The following is a 17479-nucleotide window of genomic DNA, read 5'->3' as shown; positions in this document are numbered from 1 at the left end:
GTAGCCAACCCGGGAAGAACCAGCAGCAAACCCGGGGAAGGCCGAGCAGACAGAAAGAACAGCGCAGGGTTCAGTGTTGCTCCTCCACGAAGAGGGGGAGCGACATAATGGTGCCGTGACTCAGATATGAAGCCTAGGCAGGGTTTAGTGTCGTTCCCCCATGAAGACGGGGAGCGACACTCACTTTCTCACTTTCTCACTTTCTCCAGTAGGAGGCAGTAGGGAAGACGTACTACTTTTGCTAATTATTGTCATAATTAGTAAAAATATTAAACCTATGCCGGCGCCGCAGCTCACTTGGCTAATCCTCCACCTGTGGCGCCGGCACACCAGCTTCTAGTCCTGGTTGGGGCGCTGGATTCTGTCCCGGTTGCTCCTCTCCCAGTGCAGCTCTCTGCTGTGGCCCAGGAGTGCAGTGGAGGATGGCCCAGGTTCTTGGGCCCTGCACCCACATGGGAGACCAGAAGGAAGCACCTGGCTCCTGGCTTTGGATCAGCGCAGCACACTGGCCATAGCGGCTACTTGGTGGGGGGTGAATCAATGGAAGGAAGACCTTTCTCTCTGTCTCTTTCTAACTCTGCCTGTCAAAAAAAATAATTAAACCTAAAGGAATTATATTTGTCAGATATTATTTTCTAATAAACAGCAAAATACAAGTGTGTATTTTACAGCTAACTCATTCTAATATTCTAATTATATAGATGTTTAAAAAATCTGGTACTAATGAAGTTCTGTTATGGCAAGGGAACACTTGGCCTTGAGTATTTTCAGACTGAAATAAGTATTTTTGATGCATTAAGGTGTAAAACTTCAGAGCTCACAACAAAAATTTTGTCTAGGTTCTTGAAGATGTAAAATTCCTTTTTAAATAGAAAAATATGGCTCTTCCCACTAGTGCCTTAGAGCTGACATTTGCAAAGGTAAGGAATTGCATTCCACAAAAACAAAAAAAAAAAAACACAGAGAAATGAATAGTCAGTTGTGTTCATCTGACAATAAATGACCATGTGTAACATCTGTACTAAACTCAGAGTCCCATGGAGATGTATTTGGCCAACAGACCCTGGTGATCACAGAATGCTTGAAGCATGTTTGATGAGCATGGGGACTGCCATTGGAGCTCTTTTACCCTGTCTGCCAGAGTCAGCTGCTGTTTGGTATTGTGTGGGAAAGACTTCAAGTCACATGCTGCTGTTTTATTCTACCAGTGCACCTTTCTGATGCTCTAAACATTCTCACACACATTTGTTCTGAACAAATGTATATCAGAAGTGTACTTTCTGGCCGGCACTGTGGCTCACTTGGCTAATCCTCCGCCTGCGGCACCGGCACCCTGGGTTCTAGTCCCAGTTAGGGTGCCGGGTACTAGTCCCAGTTGCTCCTCTTTTAGTCCAGCTCTCTGCTGTGGCCCTGGAGGGCAGTGGCGGAGGGCCCAAATGTTTGGGTCCCTGCCACCCGCATGGGAGATTGGAAGGAAGCAGCCAGCTCCTGGGTTCGGATTGGCCATTAGGGGAATGAACCAACAGAATGAAGACCTTTCTCTCTGTCTCTCTCTCAGTGTCTATAACTCTACCTGTCAAATAAAAAAAATTAAATTAAATTAAATTAAATTAAAATAATAATAGAAGTATACTTTCTCAACTTCCATTACTGGTCCCTGTGATCTACCCTTATGTTAAAGTGGAAAATCCCACAGAAGGAGAAAAATAAAACCACCAAAATTTTAAAGTATCAATTATATTATATTATTAAAAGATGTTAGTGACCTGATAATCATCAACATGGGAGTGGGAATGGGAGAGGGAAGAGATGTATAATTTGGGACATGCTCAGGCTGACTTGCCCCAAGTGGTGGAGTTGGAAGCATACCAGGGGATTCCAATTCAATCCCATCGAGGTGGCATGTACCAATGCCATCTCACTGTTCCAGGTGATCAATTTCAGTTCACAGTTGGTCATGGTGGAGGGACTGGGAGTCAAAGGGAGCACATAGACAAGTCTAGTACCTGCTAACACTAACCGATGGAGTAAATAAAGGGGAGAGTGATCCAACATGGGAAGTGAGATACTCAGCAGACTCATAGAATGGCAGATGTCCTAAATAGCACTCTGGCCTCAGAATCAGCCCTAAAGGCATTCGGAGCTGGCTGAAAAGCTCATGAGAGTATTTCAGGCATGGAAAGCCAAGACACTCTGGCAAAAGATCTCTGCGAGTGAGATCCCAGTGGAAAGAACAGGTCTTCAAAGAAGGAGGTACCTTTCTCTGAAGGAAGGAGAGAACCTCCACTTTGACTATGACCTTGTCTAAACAAGATAAGAATCAGAGAACTCAGAGGGCTTCCATAGCCTTGGAAACTCATGACTGGAGCATAGGGAGATTACTGATGCCATAGACAGGAGTGTCAATTGGTAAAGTCAACAACAGGAGTCACTGTGCACTTACTCCTCATGTAGGATCTCTATCCTTAATGTGCTGTACATTGAGATTTAATGCTATAACGAGTACTCAAACAATATATTTCACTTTGTGTTTCTATGGGGCTGCAAACTGTTGAAATCTTTACTTAATGCATACTAAACTGATCCTCTGTAAAAAAAAAAAAAAAAAAGAAAGAAATTATCAACTCCCAACTTGACTCTCACTGGGATTAAACATGACAATAGGTCTGATCTGATTTCATCATCATTTAAAAAAAATCATCTATTATTTTTCACTTTATGTTTCTGTGTGGGAGCAAACTGTTGAAATACTTACTTAAGGTATACTAATCTGATCTTCTGTATATTAAGATAATCGAAAATGAATCTTGATGTGAATGGAAGGGGAGAGGGAGTGGGAAAGGGGAGGGTTGTGGGTGGGAGGGACGGTATGGGGGGGAAGCCATTGTAATCCATAAGTCGTACTCCGGAAATTTATATTCATTAAATAAAAGTTTAAAAAAAAATAAGAGTGTCAATTGTTAAATCAACTACAGGAGTCACTGTGTACTTGCTCCCCATGTAGGACCTCCGTCCTTAATGTGTTGTATTGAGAATTAACTGTAAAACTACTCTTCAAACAGGACTTTATGCTTTGTGTGCCTATGTGTGGTGTAAACTTTTTAAATCTTTACTTAGTATAGAGTTGATCTTCTGTATACAATTAAAAATGAATCTTAATGAAGAATGGGATGGGAAAGGGAGTAGGAGGTGCGTTGATTTGGGGGTGGGAGGGCAGGTTTGGGGGAAAAACCACTATAATCCAAAATTTATATTTATTACATAAAAGCTTTCTATAAAAAAAAGAATGTTGTGAAAATTCCTAATATAATATGACTACAATCTAACACTGCCACACAGAACTGATGGTATAGGATATAGTTTGACAGAAAAAAAAAAGGGTATGAAACGCAAACTCGAGGCATCCCCATTTCAGAGATTATCAATGACTCACTGTAATACCAAAGTTATATTAAATTAAATAGGGCACAGATCAAGTACCTAAGAAATAGGACTGAAGAAGTAAGTGAGTCTCTACCACATTTCCATTGTTGTACTCCTATTTGTGTAAGACCTCCTCTACTGTCCCAACAATCCTTCAATCAGAGATCCACCTCAATTTCAACTTACAAATACTTAGATGAATTATTCATATTCTTATAAACATGATCTCCTGGTTGGTAGCAGCTCAATGAGGAGCTTGTCTTTTGTGTAAACAGTGGCACTGACTGTAATCTCAAGACTTGTGGTACTCCAAGAAATCTTCTTATGGGGAAAACTCTCTCTGTGACTTAAAATCTCAGTCTCTGAAATTCTGCCCCCCGAAACTCAACCTATAATCCATTTTAAATGGAAAATATTTCCCCAAAGTTTCTATAGTTTATTATTAAGCCCTAAAAAGATAATTAACTGAATTCTTTTATTGGGATTTGAGGCACGATGGCCTGGAAAAAGAGAGACCATTACAGTAGAGGGAACAAGCACACAAATAATAACTAGAACAGAATTCTCCTACCTCCTAAATTGGTTAGCTGCCATCTCACAGATATATCCTGGCAGATCGATGTACTTCTTTGATCACAATAGTGGTATAAAAAGACAAATGGCACAGGATATAAGATGGAACCATGTGAAAACCTAGCACTAACAGATACCATTTTACAAGAAGTTTCCATGATGAGAAGACAAGAAACTGTAGTGGAAAAGGAGGTCAAGTTCTATTACATCTCTAGGACTCAGTTTCTTTACATATCCAATGTTGGAAATATACCAACCACATCTTACCTTGATCTTAGTGAGGATAAATAAGAAAATTAAAGTATGCCAGCACTGTGGCTCAGCGAGTTAAAGCCCTGGCCTGCAGCGCCAGCATTCCACATAGGTGCCAGTTCAAATCCCGCTGCTCCTCTTCCAATCCAGCTCTCTGTTATGGCCTGGGATAGCAGTGGAGAATGGCCCAAGTCCTTGGGCCCCTGCACCCACTTGGGAGACCCGGAAGAAGCTCCTGGCTCCTGGCTTTGGATTGGTGCAGCTCCAGCTGTTGCAGCCATCTGGGGAGTGAACCAGCAGATGGAAGACCTCTCTCTCTGTCTCTACCTCTCTCTGTAACTGTGTCTTTCAAATAAATAAAATAAATCTTAAAAAAATAAAATGAAGGTAAAAGCACTCTGAATATCATATATATTATACAATGATATAAAACATATTGTTCAGATCAGATCTCTTTTCAGTTTAACTAAATATAAGGGCTTTTTTTGAATTCCTGTTTGCCATATGTGAGCCACTGATTAGTTTTTATGGCCCAAGACTGACTTGACTAAATCCATAACACCTCTACAACCAGCCTCAGTGCTTCTTCCTCTGCCCTTTTAGTGGTGATATGAAGGAGAATGGGAAAAAACGAGTGCTGCCTGTTTCTGATTTCACAGCCTATCTGGAGCTTCCACCTTAGTGGCTCATTTTGGTTTGTGTTTACCTTTCCTGTGTTTTCATGAGTACATCTTCAACTGAATCTTCAGAAGCTCTGAATACCAAAGGTATATGGTGAAAAAACAAATTCTGAAAGAAGGAGTTCATAGAAAAAAATTGTTGACATTGAAGTTGTTAGCAGCTAAATTTGTAAAATAACCTTCATTGTCAGAGCAACTGTTAACTGCACAGTTAACATGATGATAGACTAGGGAGGCAGACAATAGCTGCTCAATATGCTAAGATTCTGAGAAATTTATTCCAATGATAAATGATATAATGAAGCAAAATGATAAGGCATATGTATTTAAAGGATAAATAAGGTAGGCCAAAAACCTTTCTAATGCATTCCACTTCCCCCAGGAATATTGGCTATTAAATTAGTAAAGAATACAAACTTTGTTCTATGCTACAGGTATTGCTTCTAGATGATTTTTGTTTTCTTTTAAATGTAGATCAGAGTGCTGTTTAGGACACCTGCCATTCTATGGGTCTGCTGTGTATCTCACTTCCCATGTTGGATCATTCTCTCCCTTTTTTATTCTATCAGCTAGTATTTGCAGACACTAGTCTTGTTTATGTGATCCCTTTGGTTCTTAGTCCTATCATTATGATCAATTGTGAACAGAAATTTATCACTGGGACTAGTGAGATGGCATTGGTACATGCCACCTTGATGGGATTGAATTGGAATCCCCTGGTATGTTTCTAACTCTACCATTTGAGGTAAGTCAGCTTGAGCATGTCCCGAATTGCACATCTCTTCCCTTTCTTATTCCCACTCTTATATTTAACAGCGATCACTTTTCAGTTAAGTTTCAGCACTTAAGAAGAATTGTGTATTGATTACAGTATTCAACCAAAAGTATTAAATAGAACAAACAAAAAAAATACTAAGAGGGATAACATATTAAGTTGTTCATCAATAGTCAGGGCGAGGGCTGATCAAGTCACCATTTCTCATAGTGTTCATTTCACTTTAACAGGTTTCCTTTTTGGTGCTCAGTTAGTTGTCACCTATCAGGGAGAACATGTGGTATTTGTCCCTTTGGGATTGGCTTATTTCACTCAACATAATGTTTTCCAAATTCCTAACAGGGAACACTTTTCAGTTAAAATTTAAACCCCTAAGAATAATTGTGTGTTAATTACAGAGTTCAACCAATGGTACGAGAACAAAAAAAAAAAAAAATACTAAAATGGATAAAGTACAGCACTCTGGCCTCAGAATCAGCCCTAAAGGCATTCAGATCCGGCTGAAAAGCCCATGAGAGTATTTCAGGCATGGAAAGCCAAGACACTCTGGGGAAAACAAAACAAAACAAAACAAAACCACCTAAATGAAAGATCTCCGCGAGTGAGATCCCAGTAGAAAGAATGGGTCATCAAAGAAGGAGGTACCTTTCTCTGAAGGGAGGAGAGAACTTCCACTTTGACCGTGGCCTTGGCTAAATATGATCAGAGTCGGTGAAACCAAGGGGCTTCCACGGCCTTGGCAGCTCATGACAAGAGCCTAGGTTGATTACTGATGCCATAAACAAGAGTGTCAATTTGTTAAGTCAACAACTCTGTTCTTAGTGTGCTGTACATTGAGATTTAATGCTATAACTAGTACTCAAACAGTATTTTACACTTTATGTTTCTGTGTGGGAGCAAACTGTTGAAATCTTTACTTAATGTATGCTAAACTGATCTGTATATAAAGAGAATCGAAAATGAATCTTGATGTGAATGGAAGGGGAGAGGGAGTGGGAAAGGGGAGGGTTGCGGGTGGGAGGGATGTTATGGGGGGGAAGCCATTGTAATCCATAAGCTGTACTTTGGAAATTTATATTCATTAAATAAAAGTTAAACTAATCGATGGAATAAATAAAGGGGAGAGTGATCCAACATGGGAAGTGAGATACTCAGCAGACTCATAAAATGGCAGATGTCCTAAATAGCACTCTGGCCTCAGAATCAGCCCAAAAGGCATTCGGATCTGGCTGAAAAGCCCATGAGAGTATTTCAGGCATGGAAAGCCAAGACACTCTGGCAAAAGATCTCTGTGAGGGAGATCCCAGTGGAAAGAACAGGTCTTCAAAGAAGGAGGTACCTTTCTCTGAAGGGAGGAGAGAACCTCCACTTTGAATATGACCTTGTCTAAACAAGATAAGAATCGGAGAACTCAGAGGGCTTCCATAGCCTTGCAAACTCATGACCGGAGCATAGGGAGATTACTGATGCCATAGACAGGAGTGTCAATTGGTAAAGTCAACAACAGGAGTCACTGTGCACTTACTCCTCATGTAGGATCTCTGTCCTTAATGTGCTGTACATTGAGATTTAATGCTATAACGAGTACTCAAACAATATATTTCACTTTGTGTTTCTATGGGGCTGCAAACTGTTGAAATCTTTACTTAATGCATACTAAACTGATCCTCTGTAAAAAAAAAAAAAAAAAGAAATTATCAATTCCCAACTTGACTCTCACTGGGATTAAACATGACAATAGGTCTGATCTGATTTCATCATCATTTAAAAAAAATCATCTATTATTTTTCACTTTATGTTTCTGTGTGGGAGCAAACTGTTGAAATCCTTACTTAATGTATACTAAGCTGATCTTCTGTATATTAGATAATCGAAAATGAATCTTGATGTGAATGGAAGGGGAGAGGGAGTGGGAAAGGGGAGGGTAGTGGGTGGGAGGGACGGTATGTGGGGGAAGCCATTGTAATCCATAAATCGTACTTTGGAAATTTATATGCATTAAATAAAAGTTAAAAAAAAGAAAAAAGAAAAACAGAAACTAAAAAAAAATAAAAATAAAAAATAAAAGTTAAAAAAAAAAGAAAAAAAATGTAGATCAATGAACTTCATCTTGAAAATCACCATTGCTTTAGTCAATAATCACAGGGAAACAAATATACCTCTAAGTTTATGTAGTATAATATCAATTGTAGGGAAATATAAAATAAATCATTGAGCAAAAAGATACATCGGGAAAAATTACAATTTATTCAACAAAAAATATTAAATGTTTGTTGAGTGCTTACTATATCCAATTGCTTCAGGTTGACTTTTTAAGTGAATGATTTTGATTATTCCTCTCAATGTTATAAGAAATATGGTATTGGCCAAAACTTAAATATGAAGAAATTGAGACTCAGTTTTTCCATGGTTACAAGCTAGTTAGGTAATAGGCATTAAAACTGACTGCTTCCAAGGTTCTTTCAAATAATAACATTTTTATGTAACAGAATTCTTATTCTATTGATTATAGTAACAATAGATTCAAAATAGCATAAAATGTCCAAAGCTACAGAAGTTAGAAAGTATTTGTAGCTGGGGCCAGTGCTGTGGCACAGCGGGTTAAAGCCCTGGCCTGAAGTGCCGGCAATCCTATTTGGGCACCGGCTCGAATCCTGGCTGCTCCTCTTCCAGTCCAGCATTCTGCTATGGCCTGAGATAGCAGTACGAGATGGTAAATCCTTGGGCCCCTGCACCCACATGGGAGACCTGGAAGAGACTCCTGGATTAAATATTTCTCATTTTCTATTAATCATATTATTTTCATATATAAAAATAATTTGGACTTTTTTAAAGATTTATTTATTTATTTAGAAGGCCGAGTTACAGACAGGCAGAGGCAGAGAGAGAAAATTCTTCCATTTGCTGACTCACTCCCCAGATGGCCACAAAGGCTGGAACTGGACCAATTGAAAGCCAGGAGCCAGGAGCTTCCTCCAGGTCTTCCCATGTGGGTGCAGGGTCCCAAGGACTTGGGCCATCCTCTACTACTTTCCCAGGCCATAGCAGAGAGCTGGATCAAAAATAGAGAAGCTGGGTCTCAAACCAGTGCCCATATGGTATGCCAGCACTGCAGGCAGCAGCTTTCCTCACTATGCCACAGCTCCAGCCCCTCATTTAGACATTTTAAGGGAAGTAAAGCAGTAATTAAAGGAAACTAGAAATTATAGCAGAGTTATATTATCTTTTTTGTCCAACTTATTTGTAGTGTTTTATGTTATTTTCTTCCCATCTCACCTTAGTGCATCACTTTGGCAGAATGATGAGAAAGTCACAAAAATAAATTAAAATATTTTTTCATTCTGAAAATATTTCAGTACAAGTTCTAGAGGACTAAAAATTAATCAATACAAAATTTATATGCTCAGATCATGAGAAACAAAAATGTCTTAATTTGTTAACAGCAAATTATCATTTTCCTCAGAGAATAAACTCATTTTGTCTACACATAAGGGGAATAAAATAATTGAAAACAATTTAAAAAACAGAAACTCTCAATTTTGGACATTCAGATAACTTATACATGAATCTCAGGTAAAGTGTTAAATTATCTACATAATTGTCTCCATTAAGTCTGAACTCTGACACACACACAAGGTGAAAGTGGAAATCAGCCCAATTGTCTCTTCTACTTTGAGAACAAAAATGATGTATGGATACAGTATGGATGAACGACAAAAACACTGTGCTAAGGAAAGAAACCAAACATGAAAGACAATTGTACAATTTCATTTATGTGAAATGTTCAGGAAAACAAATCTGCAGAGGCAGAAAGTAGATTAGTGGTTGCCTGGGGCTAGGAGAGGGAATAGGGAATGACTTCAAATGGAAAGGTTTCTTTTTGACATGATAGAGATATTCTATAATTAGCTTGCAGTGATGGCTGTGCAACTCTATAAATTTACTAAAACTCATTTAACTGTACATTAAATGGAGCACATTTATGGTATATAAATAATACCTCAATAAAACTGTTATAATTTTTTAATTATAAGCCTACCAACTACCAACTTAAATTCTGAAAGCACAACCTTTTCCCTTTGTTGATGTGAAATAAAAATAATCCTCCAACAAGAATTCTCTCCTGTTATTTCTCTCAAATATGAAAGGTATAACAGAGCAGTATTTGTATCTCATTTCCCCCTGGAGCTCTCCCTATTCAAACTAAGATAACAATCATAGCTGAAATCATGAACTTTTTTTACAGTTTTTTATTTATTTTATTTATTGAAAAACAAAGTGATAGAGAGAGAAAGAGATCTTCCATCTGCTTCTTCACTCCCAAAATGCCTGCAACAGCTGGGGCTGTACCAGGATGAAGCCAGGAACCACATAAATAGCAGGGACCCAAGTACATATGTCATCCCTTGTGGCCTCCCAGGGTGAACATAAGCAAAAATGCTATATCAGAAGCAGAGGCAGGTCTCAATACCAAGCATTCAGATATGCGTATACAGTCATCACAAGCAGCAGGTTAACCCACTGTTCTCACCCCTGAAATCATGAGCCTTTGAAACCATTAGCTCTTATTCCCTTCTATGCAAATAATAAAATTATAGGAAATGGTCAAATTGAGAGTTGGTCAAATTCTGGGTGCATAAAATGTTATGCATGTCTGATTCCATTTATAATAAATTTATTTTAAGACATCTTAATTGGTCTCTATTGAAATATTTTATCTTTTGTCATAAATATATAACATAATTATAAAAAAGGTTTTTAATGTTTTAACTTTTATTTAATAAATATAAATTTCCAAAACACAACTTTTGCATTATAGTGGCTTCTCCCCCCAAAACCTCCCTCCCACCCACAACCATCCCATCTCCCACTCCCTCTCCCATCCCATTCTTCATCACAACTCATTTTCAATTATCTTTATATACAGAAGATCTACTTAGTATTTACTAAGTAAAGATTTCAATGGTTTGCTCCCACACAGACACACAAAGTATAAAGTACTGTTTGAAGAAAAGTTTTACCACTAGTTCTCATAATACAACTCATTAAGGACAGAGGTCCTACATGGGGAGCAGGTGCACAGTGACTCCTGTTGTTGATTTAACAATTGACACTCTTATTCATGACGTCAGTAATCACCCGAGGCTCTTGTCATGAGCTGCCAAGGCTGTGGAAGCCTCTGGAGTTCACCAACTTCCATCTTATTTAGACAAGGACATCGTCAAAGTGGAAGTTCTCTCCTCCTTTCAGAGAAAGGTACCTCCTTCTTTGATGGCCCATTCTTTCTGCTGGGCTCTCACTCATAGAGATCTTTCATTTAGGTCATTTTTTTTTTTGACACAGTGTCTTGGCTTTCCATGCCTGAGAAACTCTCATGGGATTTTTAGCCAGCTCCAAATGCCTTAAGGGCTGATTCTGAGGCCAGAGTGCTGTTTAGGACATCTGCTATTCTATGAAAAAGATTTTTTTTAAGATTATCAGTAATCAACTTACTTCCTTAAATTTTCAGAATTATCAGTATTGATTCTTAGATCTGAAAAGGGCTTTTTTAAGGGAAAGGATTTATTGGGAGAAACCCAACAGACCAGAGGGAAAGGGCAAAGAAGGAAAAGAGGGAAAGAGGGAGAAGGAGAGTGTAAGAGAAGGATCAAGAGAGAGAGCAAGAGAGAGAGAGAGCCTCCTGTGCAGGAACAGGTCCTCTTAAACCTTTGCCAGGGAGTGGGCAGGGAAATAGGAGCAGCAAATCCCATTAGGGTGTGGTGGAACTGTTACCAGAGGTTGGGCCATTGGGTCACCTGGCTTCCAGCCATAGCATTGGGGGATAGAACCTAGGATGGTGTTCGGGGTGTAGATCGTGCCATAGATAAGACTGCACCATTTTACTAACATTCCCCACTTTTGTTTTCTATAAAGCAAGCGTTGTATAGGATTACATAGCCCCAAAAGTCCAGGAGGGGTGGAGGGACGATGATCTGTCTTTAGAGCTACTTCCTGCTGACATAGGACAACAAGGTACTCTCTGCTGAAATGGGGTGGTGTTTCAAGCCACTGTCTCCTGAGTGGGGAGCCGAGAATATTCTGAAAAGGGTTTTTTATGTCTTACTTTTATACCATAGGCCATAGATTGTTGGATTAGTCATATACATCAATGAGAAATTCCCTAGTTTTAATGAAACAAATCACAAAGCCAATATCACAGAAATAAATATGATAATAACAGAAAAGAATCTTAGTTTTATGGTTTTAAAGGAAATACACAGATACTACTTCAAAAAGCTGAAGTCATTTAATCAAATAACATTTTACTTTCTCTAACAATCCCAAAAAGAAGTAATGATCATCATGCCTTAGAACACATTTTTTAATAAAATAGGTTGATATGCAACTATAAAATACACATATGGAGTCAGTGTTTTGTCTAAAAGTTAAGACACTGCTTGAGATTCTTACATCCCATTTTGGGGTGTGTGGATTTGAGTTCTGATTCCACTTTGAACTCCATCTTCCTACTAATATACATCCTGGAAGACAAAAGGTAATGGCTCAAGTATTTGACTCCCTGCCACTCATGCAGGAAACCCAGATTTAATTCCTGGCTCCTGGATTTCATAGGCATTTGGGGAGTAAGCCAGCAGATGGGAGATCCATCAGTCTGCCTCTCAACAGTCATAGATAATATATATATATATATATATACATATATATAGAGAGAGAGATATGTATATACACACACATACACATGTACATATGTATAGATAAATATATATATATGTGTGTGTTTCAAATAAATAAAAATAATGAATTATGTACCATTACATTTAGAACTAATGGTAGGAGTTACATTCACCATTTAGTTCATAAATAGAAGAATAGCAATAAATAATATAAAAACAGAAATAAGCCAGAACTAGAGGTAGGATGAACATCAATAGGAGATCATGGACTTCAAGGCTAAGAATAGACTTTGGTCATTGCCAAAGATACTGCTTCTAGGTTAGCAGCTAAATACCACTTGGCTTTTATAATATTATGTTAAAAAAAAAAAAAAAACAACTACTTCCCTTTTGGAGACAAATCTTCCTAGCCTTTAGCTTTAATTTGAAGCAGTTGATTTCCAAACCTAATAGACAACTGACTTCCTAAGATGTCTTTTTATTAATTTGCTGGGTTAGTGTCGCTCCCCCTCTTCGTGGAGGAACGACACTAAACCCTGCCTAGGCTTCCTATCCGAGTCACGGCACCATTATGTCGCTCCCCCTCTTCATGGAGGAACGACACAGGACCCTGCGCTGTTCTTTTGTCTGCTCAGCCCTTCCCAGGTTTGCTGCTGGTTCTTCCCCGGGTTGGCTACCGACCCTTCCACCTCCGTGGAAGGGCGGTTCCCCCTGCCACTTTCCCCACTTCCGCGGGGGAGCGGCACACTGCCGGCCGGCTCTCTCAGGGGCTGCACAGGTGTTCCCTCAGATGGATGTTCCCTTTAGATGTTCCTCGTGCATGTTGTCTCTCTCCTCCTTTATAGTCCTCTTCCGCCAATCCCAATTCTGCTACCCACACGCCCGCTGCTCTCCTCCAATCAGGAGCAAGTCCTACAGTTTATTGGTTGAACTGGAGGCAGCTATGTAGAAGCTGTTTCCCTTCCCAGCGCCATATTGTGGGAAAGCAGATGCATAGAATAAGTCTTAATTCCAGTAACTTAGTCTAGTCCGAATTGCTCCCCACAGGTTAGGTTCACCATTTCTTAGATTTCATAATTTTCTTTCATGTACTCTGTTTTTCTTTACTTAAAATTCATTCTTGTGTAATTTTTTAGCTTCATAAAAGTTGATGTGCCAATCTCTAGAAGCAATTATATCTCTAAAATTATTCATGCATGGTAGTTTGATGTTAAAGCTTACAATTATTTCCTCTCAGAGTCATACAGGGCTGCTCTGTTGTCACCCAGAATCCAGTGTACTTGACGGACAGTGTAATGCCACTCCAGTTAACATTCCTTCATAGGTAACCTGCCCTTAGAGTCATCTTGTTTTCTCTAGCATCTTAGAATTTCATCAAGATATGGAGTTCATCAGGTCTCAGTCAGCTCTACTTTTTCAATCTGAAATTTTGTGTCATCTTTCAGGAGCCCCAAAACTTCTATTTAATGTCTTCTGTTTTCTTTCCATGAAAATTCTTCTCATAGTTAGATAAGAAAACTCATATTCATCTCGCATAGTTTTTCTCATATTTTGCTTATTTTTGGATATCTTGAGATGTTCCTTTGATTCTTCCTCTAATCTTTCTTTTGAATAATTTCTTTTATTTCAGCAGTATATTTTTAAACTTTTCAATTTCTGTGTTCTATAATTATTTCTTTTCCATAGTATCCTCAGCTATGATTCAAATTCCTCCAAGAACTTTTTTTAATCATCTTGCTTCCTGAATTATCCTTATAAGTTACATTTGTTTGATCCCCATTCTTTTTGTCATTGACTCACTGGACACATTTGAAAGGTTCTTGATTGCCTGTTAATGTTTATGAGTGGTGACTAATTACTATCATGGGCAGAAAGGACACTCTTCTCCTACCAAAGTTGATTTCCTACCACAAGTCTTTCCCCTGCATGGAAAAGCTGATGGCAACATCAGTGACTGTCATCAGGGTATGGTCACTGGCAAGTTCACTTTAGGATGTACACTGGGTATTAAGCCTGCCTATTGGATACCACCCTCCATACTGGCATAAAGAAGACTCTGTTCCAAATGACAACTCAGAGTAGGAGCTCTAGGTCTCCACTGACAAATAGCTCAATCATTGTAGTGGAAAGTTCAAACTGTGCTATGGATGCCCATCTAGCACATGGGAGAGGGTAGCCCTATGCTCCAATAGCGAGTAATCTGTAAGGAAAGGAGTAATAATGGTAGGGATTTGGGCACTAAATAAGAAATTCACTACATACATCTCTATTTTCACAGTTAAGAAATGCAATCCTGGTAAAATTTTGTTATAGGTAATGTTAGAAATATCTTTTATTTAATTTTTAATTTTTTTCCCAGAAACATTTTATTTCAGGTATACAAACTTCACACATTTCATAAATACAAATTTAAAAACATAGTGATTCTTCCCATTTCTAGCCTCCCTCACACTCACACTCCCACCCTTCTTCCTCCTCCTTTTCCTATTGCCATTATTTTTTTTACTAAGATCTATTTTCAATTAAATTTATACATATAAAATTAACCCTACACGAAGTACAGAGTTTAACAAATAGTATGAAAAAAAAATATTTCTCGCGGCCCTTATCGAAGCTGCAGCTGCTTCCACATAGCAGTTGTGGTCAAAAAGGAACCCAGAGCGACAGTTTTCCTTGACGGTCACCGTTCTGTTTGCTGTAACCGATCTGCAACATTTCAGGAAAAGACAGTCCTCGGGTTGAGCCGGAGAGCAGGGTTAAAGTGCATCCCACAGGCTGCCAGAGACGCGGGGTCTTGCATGGAGGGGTCAGTGAGGCCTCGGAGAACAGCTGCGGAGCTGTGTCGGGGGAGGTGGCAGGGGAGTGGACGCTTGTCCTGGGAACATCTATCCAGGGGCGATTCTTTGGAATGCTGCCTCAACACTAGGGCATCAGGGTAAGGACCAAAACTGGACAGGCCAGGAAAAGGGAGCAGGTGGACAGCTGTGTTCTCATCGTAGGTGTGCCACGTGATGCTGGCAGACGTGGGGCGGTGAGGACCCCGGCGGCATCCTCGGGCTGCCTGACCGGGTTTCTGAAGAGCCCAGCTTGCTGGCTTCTGGAGCAGTGCCTTTTTTTTAGACTAAGGTCTACGCTACAGAGGATCTGCAGGGCTGGATGACTACTGAAGGGTTACGAAGTCTGCATAGCTCCACGCAGTGGCCAAACTGTGCAGCCATCACTCAGGAAAACCAACAGAGGGATGAAGAAGGCTGGCATGCAGCCTAAAATTGATGAGGTTTGTGAACCAGAAGACCACGCCTTCGCCATACCCGTGTGACCTCATGCCCCTACCTAGCCACACCTGGGTGCCCATCACCAGTCAGGTTAATTAACCACCTTTGGAAGTGGGTTAAAAGCTTGGGTGTGTCTGTCCTGCCCTGTTTCCTAGCCTCTTGCCAGGAGGGGGCTGTGCCATCCACCCTAGGCTTCCTGGTGCTCAGTATGAACCCCTCTCTCATCCTATGCATCTTTTGCACTAAATAAATGCCAAAAATGTAAAAAAAAAAATATTTCTCAACAGTCGAGACAAGGGCTATTCAAAGTCACTGCATCTCTCAAAGTGTCAATTTCACTGCTATAGATTACCTTTTCTGTATTTTGTTAGTTACCACAGATTAAGGAAAACATATGGTATTTTTCTTTTGGAGGTTGGCTAATTTTACTAAGGATAATGTTTTCCAGTTATATCTATTTTGTTGCAAAAGAAAGCATTTCAATTTTTTTACCACTGTGTAGTATTCCATGGTGTACTTTTCCCATAATTTCTTTGTCCAGTCTTCAGCTGATGGACATCTCAGTTGATTCCATATCTTAGCTATTGTGAATTGAGTTGCAATAAACACAGGAGTACAGATGACACTTTCATATGCTTTCATTTCCTTTGGGTAAATTCCCAGGAGTGGGATGGCTGGGTCTTATGATAGGTCTATATTCAGATTTCTGAGGTATCTCCATACTGTCTTCTGTAGTGGCTGCACCAGTTTACATTCCCACCAAGAGTGGATTAGGGTACCTTTTTCCCCATATCCTCATCACTATTTGTTGTTTGTTGATTTCTGTATGAAAGCCATTCTAACTTGGGTGAGGTGAAACCTCATTGTGGTTTTGATTTGCACTTCTCTGATGGCTAGTGAACCTGAACATTTTTTCATGTGTCTGTTGGCCATTTGAATTTCCTCTCTTGAAAAATGGCTGTTCAAATCCATTGCCCATTTGTTAACTGAAGTGTTTTGTTGTTGAGTTTCTCTTTATAAAGTCTGGATATTAATCATTTATCAGTCATGTACTTTGCAAATAATTTCTCCATTCTGTCAGTTATCTCTTCATTTTACTGAGTGTTTCTTTTGCAGTGTGGGAGCTTCTCAATTTGATGTAATCCCATTTGTCAATTTTGGTTTTGACTGCCTGTGCTTCAGGGGACTTTTCCAAGAATTCTTTGCCTATGCCAATGTGTTACAGAGTTTCCACAATTTTCTTTAATAATTTGATGGTATTGGGTCATAGATTTAGGTTTTTAATCCATTTTGAGTGGATTTTTGTGTAGGGTGTAAGGTAGGGATCTTGCTTCATACTTCTGCCTGCAGAGATCCAGTTTTCCCAGCACCATTTGTTGAAGAGACTGTTCTTGCTCCAGGAATTGATTTTAGCCCCTTTGTCAACAATAAATCGGTTGTAGATACATGGATTTATTTCTGGAGTTTCTATTCTGTTCTATTCATCTATATATCTGTTTTTGTGCCAGTACCAGGCTGTTTTGATTATAACTGTGGTGTAGTATGTCTTGAAATCTGGTATTGTGATGCCTCCAGCTTTTTTGTTTGTTTGTTTTAAGTCTGCTTTAGCTATTTGGCGTCTACTGTGTTTCCATATGATTTTCAGCATTGTTTCTTTCTGTATCTGAGAAGAATGTCTGGTATTTTGATTGTATTGCATTGAATCTGTAAATTGTTTTCAGTAGTATGGACATTTTGATAATACTGGTTCTTCCAATCCATGAATGTGGAAAATTTTTCCATTTTTTATATCTTCAATTTCTTTAATTTTTATATTTAAATATCTTC

General features: G+C 39.2%; 1 non-coding gene across 1 annotated transcript; it reads left to right on the top strand.

The window, feature by feature from the left end:
* Positions 1-14974: 14974 nt before the first annotated feature.
* On the top strand, positions 14975-15109 carry LOC127484028 (small nucleolar RNA SNORA16B/SNORA16A family). Its single transcript, XR_007910809.1, has one exon. It is a non-coding gene; the product is annotated as a small nucleolar RNA SNORA16B/SNORA16A family (small nucleolar RNA).
* Positions 15110-17479: the final 2370 nt, after the last annotated feature.

Source organism: Oryctolagus cuniculus, chromosome 12, assembly GCF_051225735.1.
Source record: "Oryctolagus cuniculus isolate XC-2025 breed Fujian yellow rabbit chromosome 12, ASM5122573v1, whole genome shotgun sequence".
Lineage (NCBI taxonomy): Eukaryota > Metazoa > Chordata > Mammalia > Lagomorpha > Leporidae > Oryctolagus > Oryctolagus cuniculus.
The sequence above is the reverse complement of the archived record's forward strand: the minus strand, read 5'-3'. Positions and strand labels throughout refer to the sequence as shown.